Here is a 13,581-nt window from a genome sequence, read left to right on the forward strand (position 1 = left end):
ACTGGATGACCATTCGATGAAGAGGTTGATCAAAACTGGACTCAGAGTTTGAGTCAAACTCAGAGTTCCTATCTGACTTAAACAAGGAATGTTTTGACGTACCAATCGGACTAACTTAGAGATCTCCAATGAACAATCCCACCGTTGGATTTGAAGATCAAGAAGTCGTGAAGCTCTCCTCCAAAAATAGGCTCAATCGGACACTGGATGACCATCCGATGAAGAGGTTGATCAAAACTGGACAGAGACCCTCAAAAACGGGATTCTTGAGTTTTCTTTATTTGAATTGGATTCTTTCTCTCGGAACCTTTTTGTGTGTTGCTGTACCATATCAAAACCCACTTAAGTTGCCAACAATGACAACACCTTCATTTTAGGCCAATGGAACAACACTTTCCTATTCAAATCCACTAAACTAGTGAGCTTGAAAGCCTTGAAAACTCAACCAATATAGTGTGGTTCCATACGTTCAGGAGATATGAGAAGATAGGGTTCATCATGTATGGAGAGATGTTGGAATCTAACACTCTAGTGGCATCTTCAGTCATTTTGATAGATCTTCCTGAGTTTACCAAAAAAAAAAAAAGATAGATCTTCCTGACATGACACGAAATATAATTTATTGATATATAAGACTGGATAACTCCATAAATTCCTGATATATCTATATTTAATAACTTTCATGAGAAGAAAAGAATAAATAAATAGACACATACAACAAAGTACAAATCTTGGTTCTTACCGTTCATCCATCATTTTAGAGGTTTCACTATGTTGTAAAATGTCTCCCAAAGTTAAACTTGAAGTTCTGAAAATATTTTTCTTTTAATTTTTTTAAAAGACAAAGTTATTTTTCAACACTGTCAATTGTCAATCCCAGGTTGTGATCTTCATATATTCCAGTTATTTCTTCAACTCTGTCAAAGAACTTAAAATGGTCTAATAATAAAGAAAAACTAATTAAAGGGTGGTTATGTCTTCCAGCTACTACCTGCAACTCTGCACATTATTTTCTGTCCAAGCCTCTATTTTTGAACCCGCTTGAAGGTATTAGGACAGCTACTTGCATTATGCCCTTGCTTCCTTACCCTCTAGAAGACAAAAGTGTCTTTCTTGGAGAGCTACTATCCAAACTTTCACAGGGGCGCCGGTTCTATCATTATTTTGCTGCAAACTGAGATTTTCTCATTCCCTCTGATCCAAACTTCTTAGGTTAAAATATTTTTCAAAACATATTTTTTAATCAAAACAAGGTCCCAATTCGATCACTGCGATTATTGGAACTAAGAAAATTCCTGCTGCTCCATTTACAGTAAAATCTTGTACCTGCTACTGTATATAAAGAGTTAATTGTTGTGTAACCATTCTTAATTGCAATGGGTTTTCATATATAGAAGAAGATTCAAACTGCTCCCTTCATTGTATTATATTGACTTCCAACTGAAATCATAATCTGATTTATCGATGAGAGATTCATCTAAATAGTGCATGGTTATTACTGTAATCATGCTTAAGAAGATTAATTAGTAGAACTTATAATTCATTAATCAGAGAGAAATTAAATTTTCAGGGAAGACCAGTTTGGTCAATCAACCTGATCTTGGGTTGGCATGGGCGAGAAGAGAAACTGCATGATGGGTTTCACATGCATATGGATTATGGTCTTATGGATGTGACAACTGACAAGTTGTTTCTTTCTTAGAAGGGAGACTTTACTGTTACAAGTGCCACAAAGTCATCATCTACATTAACGCTTGCAAGCTAAAAGCAGTTCAAAGGCTTAGGTTTAGCCTCTGGTACTCTTTTTTTTTCAGGTTTTGCCTATTTTGTTTGGTATCAGACACGTTTGACTGTACTGGTAATGATGCTGTGCTCACTATACTTTTCCTACCATTTTAGGTTTACAGTAGGAAAAAGAAAAGAAAAAAAAAAACACAGCAAATTTTCCCAACAGCTGATCAGATCTATACAGTTCTCTTGCACTTAAAACTTGTATATTTACACCTATTGAGTTCTCTAACTACAGAAGCTTGAATTTCAGAGGGAAAGGCAAAATATACACTTCTCAGCCTGAAAAAAATTGGTTATTTTGGATTAGTAAAAATCAATTCTTAGTTTGATTCTCTGAAGAAATGTTCGAGTGCAACTCCAATATTCAACGACTACCTTCTTGTATGGTGAAGAAGTCAACAACTTGGCCATGGAGGATCCTTGCTTCTTTAATGAATTCAACAACATTTGAGTATCTATAACCATTTGCTAATTGCTTGCTGCTCTTCTTTCTGTCATATGCGTTCAAGTGTTAAGCCTCAATAATTTAAGACAAGTACTTGGGAAGCACTGAAAGAAGACATGTAACTTCTCAATGCATTATTGTCCTTTTACTGATTCATAAAAGGACTAGGAAATTTTTGTCACCTCTAAGCATGGTTGAGAGTTCATGCATCAATAAGAAAATCATACCAAGTAATGGTGAGTGCTATCCACCCAGAATTGCAGTGAGGCCATTTTCTATTCTAGGTATTTGTGTTCTATATATCATCATGTGATGACCCTGAAGATGCTACCTTCTTCTTCGCTAAACCCTAGAAGATCTCTCAGCTAAGCCCTACATCGAAAGAGACAATGGCTAGTTTCTTTTTGGGATCCCCAAGGTCTCAAGCTAGCTCCTTTGCCATATATAACTTCATATTAGAATAAACATAAGTAGGTGAAGGATAAGCATCAAACAAATCTGATAACATACTCTCATAAACAAGAAGCAAAAGATTTAAAATTCTATTCCATGCATCACCCACAACCATATGGGTCCGTCCGAGTGCCTAAACTCAATGGCCTTACAATTTCACTCCATTACTGGGTCACATCATGAGACATGAGACACTGTTCAAACATCCACGTTTTCATAGTTTGTATCACTTGTAAAAGTTTTGCAAAACAATATCTGATGAATCTGGAAGACTGGAACTAGGTTTACTAAGTGAAATTCAGAATCTCAGATTCATCAAGACTCCAAAGACCCATCTGGCCATCTGATACAAGTGGGGCTCCTATTTTGTGGGTACTGCTGTAGGTTGTCTGAATATATGATGAGTAGTGCATGAGCTTGTCATAGGTCCTTTAACATGCCCCATGTATTTACCCTTAAGGCCTAGGTAGATTCCTTCACTGCCATTGTTTTCCAAATCTTGACTATTATTTTCTAGGAGACGACCAATAGGTCTTTGTACAGAGAGACAGAGATCATAACTACCATTTTCTTCTCTCTGCACCCATTATGTCTAATCTTAACAAAAAGTATTGGAAAGAGCAAGACCAGGATCCATGGGAGCAAACAAGTAACTACCCATGCATGTAGGAGCTCAAGATGCATATGATAGATGGTATCTAACAGTAGTTTTTGAGCGGATGTACAAAGCAATATTTTGGGGTAGAGTTTCCTGTCCTCAAGTGTGGCTCCTGCAACCAGCAATAATTTGCGAAGCAACAATGAGAGCGTAGTTCTTGTCTTTCAAGTGTAGGACTCTCAGTTCTGTTGGGGACGGATGTACAATCATGAAGAAAAACATAAGAAAACCACATCCACAATAGTAATGAATTTAATTTGGTTCGGTATAATTGCCTCCATCAACCCAAGAGAAATAGAGATTCCACAGAGACAATATTTATGGGAAACGTAAACCCTAATCCCCTGTACAATTAGAATTCTACTCTAGCATAATTAATTGACCCAAAATCCATTCGAGTTACAATTACCGTCAAACTCTAATTATACCCTTCTGGAGAATATAAGAGTGCAGTTCATGTCTTTCAAGTGTAGGATGCTCAGTTCTATAGGGGACGGGTATACATTCATGAAGACAAACATAATGAAAGCACATTCACAATAGTAAGGAATTTACTTTCGTTCGATAGAATTGTCTATATCCAATTATCCACAGAGAGAAATAGAGATTCCACTAAGGCAATATTTATGAGGGAAACATAAACCCTAATCCTTATACAATTAGAATTCTAACCTCTATTATTAATTGACCCAAACTCCATTTCAATTACAGCCAAACTCTAATTATACGGACTTGTGAAAGATAAGACATATTCAAACCCAACAAAGTTATCTTATTCAGGGCAATTAAAAATATAATCAAATTAGCATTGCTTTTGAGTGGTAGGGAGGGACCATGAGAGTCTAATCGACAGTACATAGTACAAACCATAGGTTCCACCTTGGAACCAACAATGGGAACACCTTTTTTTTAAAGGGTAAGGGAAACTCAACATATAAAGAAGAGAAATTACAAAAAGAAAAGAAAAAGGATTTTCTTATTAGACTAGCTTCATTTGCTTACTCTCTTAGCTGAAGGTGGAAATGCATCTCTCTCATTCCCCCCAAAAAAAAAAATGCATCTCTCTTAATTTTTTGTCCCCATCCCATGATAAAAGAGAATCAATTGTATCTATGAGAGTTGGTGTTTTTAGGGGATGGTTTTGAAACTTCTGCATCTCTCTTACTTTTTTTTTATCCCCATCCCATTATAAAAGAGAATCAATTGTATTCTATGAAAGTTGGTGTTTTTAGGGGATGGTTTTGAAACTTACCCAACAAGAAAAAAAAGTACAATTTTGATCATTAGGTAGTACTACACCTATGCATTTGAGGATGCCAATGGAGCCTCAGCTCTTTTTTCACTTTTTCCTGGTTTGATCTCTTATTGTGGTGAGTAATCTCACATTTAAGGATTTTCTTATTAAACTAGCTTCATTTGCTTACTAATAGCTGAAGGTGGAAATGCATCTCTCTCATTGCCCCCCCCCCCAAAAAAAAAATTTCATCTCTTACCTTTTTTATCCCCATCCCATGATAAAGGAGAATAAATTGTATTCTATGAGAGTTGGTCTTTTTAGGGGATGCTTTCGAAACTTAACCAACGATAAAAAGGTATACTTTTGATCATTAGGTTGTACTACACTACCTCTGCATTCAAGGATGTCAACAAAGCCTTAGATTTTCTTTCATTTTTTCTTGGTTTGATGTCTTCTTGTGGTGGGTAATCTCATATTTAAGTGAATGATCCCTAATAAAACCTCAGCAGCACTATGCAGCCTTGCTAGTTGAAGATCAAGGATTAGGGACCATGTTTACTTTGCACACAAGATTTTCCGTTCTATCGTTCCTGTGTTTCCTAATACCAATGCAGAAATGGCATGCTTATGATCATCAAAACAGTAATGTTTGAAACCCGCATAGAGGTTGCTGTGATTCTCACTAGGCATCATCCAATCAGCATTATAAGACAACGTGGAAGGGACAAGATTAGTCAAACATTAAAACCACGTCGCTTTCAGAGGGTGGGAAAGAGCCCTGCTTACCTGGACAATTATGCTCATTAGAAGACAAGCACACGGGCGTGCTATACCATTTTGTTTTCTATTATGATTTGCTTTTGCCTCTTTGTGGTTGTTTGATATTCTCTAATCTAAACGCCTAACAAACATCTAGATGTATAAAGGCATTGACTGTTGCCCTAAAGAGTAATGAGAATTATCAAAGTTTCCTTAATTTCATCTCTATCTATGGTCTCTATCTTCCTTGTTTTTCAAACTTTTGGCTTCCTCTTATCTGTTCTTAACTCCTTTAATTGAAGAGCACAGCAAATTAGTCCAACCTGCCGGATAGATGTCGGAAAACACTTGTATGAGGCAGCTTGATGAAACGGTTAAGGCACTGAATAATACCACAGCAACACAAGGTCAATAGCTCACTGTGCTTCAAAATCAATGGAGGATCAGAATGTTGCATTCTCAATGGTGGCTCTGGAGTTATCAACTCTTGCAAGAAGAATGGATTGGTTTATGCAATCACTAACCAGAGTCTTGATGTCACGGTTTGGACCATCTCTGTTTGATAAGCCTCACGGTGCAATCGCCAAATTAACTTAGACCTCAACGGTGAGTGAGTACCAAGCACGATATGAAGAATTAGCTAATTGGATTACAGGGTTTCCATCGGTGTTTCTCATAAGTTGTTCCATATATGGCCTGAAATCAGAGATAAGCCATGAAGTTTTGGCATCTCGACTGACGAGTATGGCTGATGCTGTCAGATTGGCGAGGTTGTTAGAGATTAAATGGCATGAGACCAGACAGCTTCCTATCAAAGCAGCCCCAATTTCCTCTCAACCTCCCATTTTGCCCACACCGCAGACGCAGACTAAACCCTTGGCACTCCCTGCTCCACCATCTTCTTCACTGTTGACCAAGAGATTGACCCCTGCAGAAATGCAACAGAGAAGGGAACGAGGACTGTGCTTCAATTGCGATGAATGATTCTCACCTGGCCATCAGTGTAAAAATAGGCAATTGTTGTTGTTAGAGCTAGACAAAGGTGGTGAACCAAAGTAAGATCCACCTCCTATTGATGACATAGAGGTTAAAATCGCAAAAGAATGACCAACGAACTTTCTTACCACTCCTTGACTGGAATCAACTCAATCACCACCCTGGGTTTCACTAGGTACATCAATGGAAGCGCTGTGCAGATTTTGATAGATGGAGGTAACATGCATAATTTCATGCAAGAGCATGTGATGAGGCATATGGGGTTACCAACGGAACCAACAGCTTCACACCCCACCCAACCAGTTTTGGTCTCGCCCAAAATACCCGTGGGGGTGATAACGCTACAGGATTTTGTTCAAGTCTCAATCATAATAGAAATACAACATAGAAGAAATTAAGAGCAAGGATGAACAAAATAGTGATTCAAGAACTATTATATTCCTCCATAAAAGTACACAACAAGATAATCTAAGATACAAGAAAAGGTATACATGAGTTATACAACAGAAATTAAGTTACACAACGTTCTACAACAGAAAGAAAGCAAAGTATCCCAATCCCAAAAAGAGTCCTCAAGCCTCAAAGTAGCCAGCCTCCGTATGCACAGTCGACACATAAGCACATTGTGTCATGTACATCGGTATCCTAGCTCGCTAGTCCCACATAGGACTCTACTGATGTAGGCTCTCCAAGTAGTATGAGTCATCACAAATATCAATAGAATCTAAGAAAAAACAATATACATAGAGGATGAGTCCTATAGAACTCAGTGAGCCTAACATATTATACACCATGTATTCACCATACGCACACACAAACACACACACACCCATATTAACATATACAATTGGTGAATAAAAGAATGAACATATAATCATGAGTTTAATTAACTCCTACTATGAAGTCTCTATAGTAGACACAATTTAAGGCAATACACCAACGTCCTCTAGGTGGTCTCATCACTCCCCCTCACGACACTTAAGCCCATCATTTGGGTTCTCCGCAGTAGTTGGGTCCTGTCACATCAACCATGGCTAGGGATTAGGTCAACACTCTCTCACATCACCATTGGTCTTAGAGCTAGCATGTGTCAAGGATTACCCTAGCCCAATGCAAAGTCACAATGTCTCATGCTACGTGTAATCCAGATACCTTTCCTAATGCTTATGCGCCATTTTGGTCCGGTATCGTTATCACTTAGGAATGGTGTTCCTCACACTGCCTAACCACCGTCTTTTGGTCTACCATTCCATAACCATGTAGTCATCTACATACGCTAAGGTGATTGTTGCTCATGTCGCCTCACAACACTTAAGCCGTCTTTTGGGCGATCACGAGTCCCATTCTAGCACATGTCTCTATACCACTGCATGGTAACCGCAGGTCTGTTTGATGCACATAGAACCCCATCCACCATTATCACGGGTAACTCTGCTTAAATACCTCTGTCGAAAGGATAGTAGCACTCACAAGATTCCTAACCAATGCATCTAAACACACACCCCGACTATGAAAAGCGTTGGGGGCATCAAAGGACAATGTCCCATACCCACAGTCCTTGATAACCCTAGCCAGGAGTACCAATAAAAGTAATCCCCATTTCACAGTCATACATCCACATGCATCAATCAAGTGAAATAACCAATCACATAGCCACGTGCAATTCACATTTAATCATTTGATCGAAAATATAGCAAGATAAGTTAGATTATGGATTAAAGTAATTCACCTAAGGTAATGACAATCAACATGCAATGCTACAAGAATCACAGTCTAAATACACAATGCAATTACATAATATGTGAGATGTTATCCTCACCTATTAATCGAGAATTCACATGTAAAGTCCCACAATTTCACAAAATTAATGAATGCCCAAGAGTCAATTAACCTAGAAAATAAATGGGCTAAATAAGATTCATATCGGGATTCAATTTGAACACAAATCAAATGTGGATTAAATGGGTATCCATTTTCGTCCAACAAGGCAGGTCAACTCAGCCCCAATCAACCCAGTTAACTCGGCAGGTAGCTCACCCAATCAACTCAGTCGAAAGTGCTTGGTTTCGCACTAGATTCGACATAGGTGTGCACAATGGCCCTGCGAATCTTTCTATGGAGTCGGAAAACCATTCTTCTCAACCTAAGCCCTCCAATTTCATGTTTACATATAATTACCAATCAAAACACCATGAAATTGGGTCAAAAATAGGTGAGTTTGAAGCAGACCTACCTCTATACGTGACCAAACCACCAAATCATGATTTCTCTATTTAAAAGAAACCCAAAATTTGAGTATGAGTGAGTTTAGAGAGTTAAAAGGCAATTAAAGAGGTAAAATGACCATTTTGCCCTTTTCTAGGTAGGAACAAGTAAGATGGACAGGTCGATTGCCCCTATCCAACCGGTCCCATAACTTCCTCATATGAGAGCCGATCGCAACAAGCTTCGGTGGGTAGGTACCTTACAAAATTTCCCACTCAATGGTATACTTTATTTAAGATTTTAAGTCCTCTTGCATAGCCTTTTGGGCATGCCAAAATCTCACTTTAATGCCTTGAGGAGTAATTTTCTCTCTCCTGATGAAGTCTAACAAGGTGGTCGGGTCTTCATCTCCATCATCCAAGTCCATGGGGTTCGATTTCAAAATCTTCGAGCTCAACTCGGATGGTCCAGAGTTGACCTCTTCCTAAACTCCAAGTACGCGACCTGAAACCCTTGGTTATCGGGTTAGAATTTTAGGGGATCTCATAGCAGCGGCGGTGACCGTTCTTGTGGGTGATGGAAGCAAAGTGATATGTGAAGGGTTGATTCGCAATCTTCATCTGACGGTTCAAAGTCACTCAATTTACATTGTTGCATATATTTTACCCATTTTTGGGGCAAATATTGTTTTAGGGGTACAATGGATGTCTATTTTATGACCCATTATCTTTGATTATGGATGTCTAACCTTACAATATAACACCATGGGCCTAGAGATAAACTCCAAGGAGAGATTAATCTTAGGCCGGTCTAGTTAGACCTCCGTGGACTTGAAAGGGTATCTGAGACCCAAAATTATGTAGCATTGTATAAATTGGATGTGGATATGGGTTCCCAAGGAGAGCAGGAAATTAATTACCCAAATTTAAAAGAGTTGTTGGCCCAATATGAAGTTGTTTTTAAGGAAACCATGGGCCTTCCATCGAAACGAGAGCAAGACCATGCTATGTTTCTCCAACCAAGTTCACAGCCCATGAATGTGCGCCCATACCACTACCCTCACTTTCAAAAAGGGGAGATTGAGCGCCAAGTGGTTGCTATGCTGGCTAGTAGAATAATCTACCCTAGTGTTAGTCTATTTTCATCTCCCGTCTTGCTTGTAAAGAAATAGGATGGTACATGGAGATTTTGTGTTGATTATAGGGCACTCAACTCCATCATCGTTAAGGATCAATTTCCCATCCCCATGGTTGATGAGTTATTTGATGAACTACATGGGGCCTAATTCTTCTCCAAATTGGACATCCGATCTAGATACCATCAATAAGGGTTCGTCAAGAAGAGATGGCCAAAACAATATTTCTCACTCATGAAGGGCATTATGAATTTATGGTGATACCATTTGGGCTCACCACTGCCCCAAGTACCTTCAAGGCCATGATGAACCATGAATTTAAGGCATATTTGCGCAAATTTCTATTGGTTTTTTTATTTTATTTTTTATGATTTATTAGTGTACAACCCAACTTGGGCCCAACACTTAAAACATCTACAAATGGTCTTGGAATTACTTAAGGCCCATTGCTTATTTGCTAAAATGAGTAAATATACCTTTGGAATGAAAGAAGTGGACTATTTGGGCCATATAGTTTCCGCCCGTGGACTTGAGGTAAATTCGGCCAAAATTAACATTGAACTCTGTTGGCCCATCCCTAGAAGTGTAAGGAAAGTTAGGGGTTTTCTTAGACTAACTGGGCACTATAGTTGATTTTTGAAGATTTATACCCAGGTTGCTACACCACTCACCCACTTATTAAAGAAGGGAGAATACTTATGGAATCAAGTGACAGAGTCGGCATTTGTGGAGTTGCAGCAACGCCTCACTAGTGCTCCGGTTCTTTCTCTTCCAAACTTTGAAAAGCCCTTCACGGTTGAAACCGTCGCATATGGAATAGGGGTGGGAGCTGTATTAATATAGGAAGGTCACCCTCTAGCGTATTTCAGTAAGAAATTGTCATCTAGGGCTCAAGCTATGTCAACCTACAATAGAGAAATGCTCACCATCACTTTAGCAATTGCTCGTTGGCGTCAATACCTTCTCAAGCATCGTTTCTTCATCTTGACCGATCAGAAAAGTTTAAGGGAGTTAATTTTTCAAATCATTCAAACACCAAATGAGCAAGACTGGTTAGTGAAATTATTAGGCTTCGGTTTTGAGATTTTGTATAAGCCAAGGTAGGATAACCAAGCAATAGACTCCCTATCTCGAATGCCAGAAACTACTATGTTAACCATCAGTGCTGCGGTTCCTTCCCCAAAATTCCTTGCTGATCTGCGGTGAGAAATCAAAGAATTTGGCAAGATGCAATGCATTTACCTAAGGATCATCAACAACCCTCAGACGTTTGAAGCTTATCGCTATCGTGATGGTCTGCTATACCTGAATCATAAATTGCTTCTTTCGAGTAATTCCAAGTTTTGATAGCCAGGAATTTTAGGGTACTCCAGTGGGAGATCATTTAGGTTACCTTCATACTTGGAAACAAATCTTTGCAAACGTCGTGTGGACGGGAATGCAAAAGAGGTAAAAAAATTGTAGATCAATTTTCTATTTTTCAGCAATATAAGGCTCTGCACACTTCTCCAACTAGGTTACTTCAACCTTTGCCCATTCCCCAGATGATTTGGGAGGATATTGCAATGGACTTTATCACGAAGCTTCCACATTCGATGGGAACGCTACAATTCTAGTTGTTGGCGATCGCCTATCTAAGTATGAGCATTTTGTAGCTATTCCACAGGGCATTACTAGTTACAAGTTGGCCGAGATTTTTGTTGTTGAGATTGTGAAATTACATGGTTTACCAAGGACCATTGTCTCTAATTGTGACCCAGTATTTTTAAGCAAATTTTAGTGTGAATTACAAAAGTTGTAGGGCACATTATTGGCATTCAAAACGCATACCGTCTGCCAGTCCGATGGGAAAATTGAGGTCCTTAATAAATGTCTTAAGCAATATTTGAGAAGTTTTATGTTTGATAATCCGAAGTAGTGGACACGGTATTTGGCTTGGCAAGAATCTGGTATAATACTTCTAATCATACAACCATCGCGATACCGCATCAATCTTCCAATGCCGCAGTGGATGTTGATTTGTTAAACCGTGATGCAATTTTGACGGATAACTCCGGAAGCATTTAGAGCATGCTCAAGCACGAATAAAGGCTATGAAGATTCTAAACATTCTGACAAGGAATCCAAGTTGGCAGTTGGGCTTATGTAAAATTACAACCCTATCAGAAATGTTCTTTGGCTCACTATCTACATCCCAAATTATGCAAGAGGTATTTTGGTCCCTTTCTAATAACAGGACGAATTGGGAAGGTGGCATATTGTCTGAACATGCCCACCACTTCCCCATATTCATCCTGTCTTTCACATTTTCATGCTTAAACCTCACCTGGGTGAGCCTCCTACTCTTCCACCAAACCCACCACTTCCCCCACCAAAACCCACTCCCATGGTTGTTCTCCAGAATCAGAGTATTTTAAGCTAAGGACACTCTGTTCCCCAAGTTTTAATTCAATGGGAAGGTCTTCTAATGGAAGATGCTTCATGGGTTGATGTTTCGGAGCTACAATGTTGGTTTCCTTCGTTCAACCTTGAGGACAAGTTTGCTTGAGAGGAAGGTAATGTTGTGACTCTCATTAATCATCATCCAATCAACATTACAGGACAACATGGAAGGGACAAGATTAGCCAAACATTACCACCACGTCACTCTCAGAGGGTGGGAAAGAGCCCTGCTTGCCTGGACAATTATGCTCATTAGAAGACAAGCACATGGGCGTGTTATACCATTTTTTTTTTTTTTTTTTTTTTTTCTGTTATGATTTGCTTTTGCCTCTTTGTGATTGCTTGATATTCTCAAATCCAAACGCCTAATAAACATCTAGATGTATAAAGGCAATGACTGTTGCCCTAAACAATAATGAGAATTATCAAACATCTGGCTTCCTCTTCTCTGTTCTTAATTCCTTTAATTGAAGATCACAACATAGGTTGAACTAAATAATCCCAAGTTTTGTTTTACTTCAAATAGTTAGTATCAAAATAGAAAAACTCTATTTTTTTCGGACCACTCCAATTTCAAGAACTTTCGAGTCTATATTCCAGTGTGTTCCCTTCCAACAGAATAGACGTTGACAGTTATTTTATGAATTGAAGGAGGAATTACAAATGACATCTTCAGTAACAGTGTGGGCCCACATTCCATGGACCGACCGGAATAAACCTCGATCGTTGGTGTTTGACAACTCCTTAGCATTGTTCTTTTATGAGCAAATTACACGACACCCACTATATTTGGGGCAAAACTCTTTACCACCCACTATTGCCTCATAATTACATGACACCCACATGTAAATTACAAGTTACCCACAATTAACTTTGCTATTAAAATAGATTATGAAATTACCCAAAGGCCCTTACTTTTATTTAAATCATTTAAATTTAAAATTACCTAAATGCCCTCTATGCAGGGAAATGACAATAATGAATAATACCCTCATTTTGATTTACCAAATGATACTAATACCCTTACTATCATTTTAGTGATTCAAGATCTGAAATCAAATTACGTAAATGTCCTCCTTTAAGTAAAATTACCAAAATACCCTAACTGCCTTGTGAATATCATCAGAAAGGAAACTATAGGCAATGGATGCATTGCCGAAGTTGGGTTCTCTGGAGGTGGAGAGAGCAAAGCCCTTGGAGATATGTAAGGCGATTGCAGTGATGAAACGAAGGCAAGCAAAGGTGGAGACACGAGAGGAGAATCATAGGCTGATGATTCAATTGAAGTCTTTAAAGGTGTTGCAGTAGCAAATCCGAGGGAGAAGCAGGGAAAGATTTGTTACCCCGTTCATCACTGCAGGAATTTGCTATCTTGATGTAAAGGTTTACTTGGTCCACCAAAAGCAAAAGCATAAGGGTCTTCCATCTAAAGGATTTTCAAAATTTTAATGGGAAAGAAC

Source organism: Hakea prostrata, chromosome 5 (assembly GCF_041222555.1).
Source record: "Hakea prostrata isolate BN-2017 chromosome 5, UWA_Hpros_2, whole genome shotgun sequence".
NCBI classification, from domain to species: Eukaryota; Viridiplantae; Streptophyta; class Magnoliopsida; order Proteales; family Proteaceae; genus Hakea; species Hakea prostrata.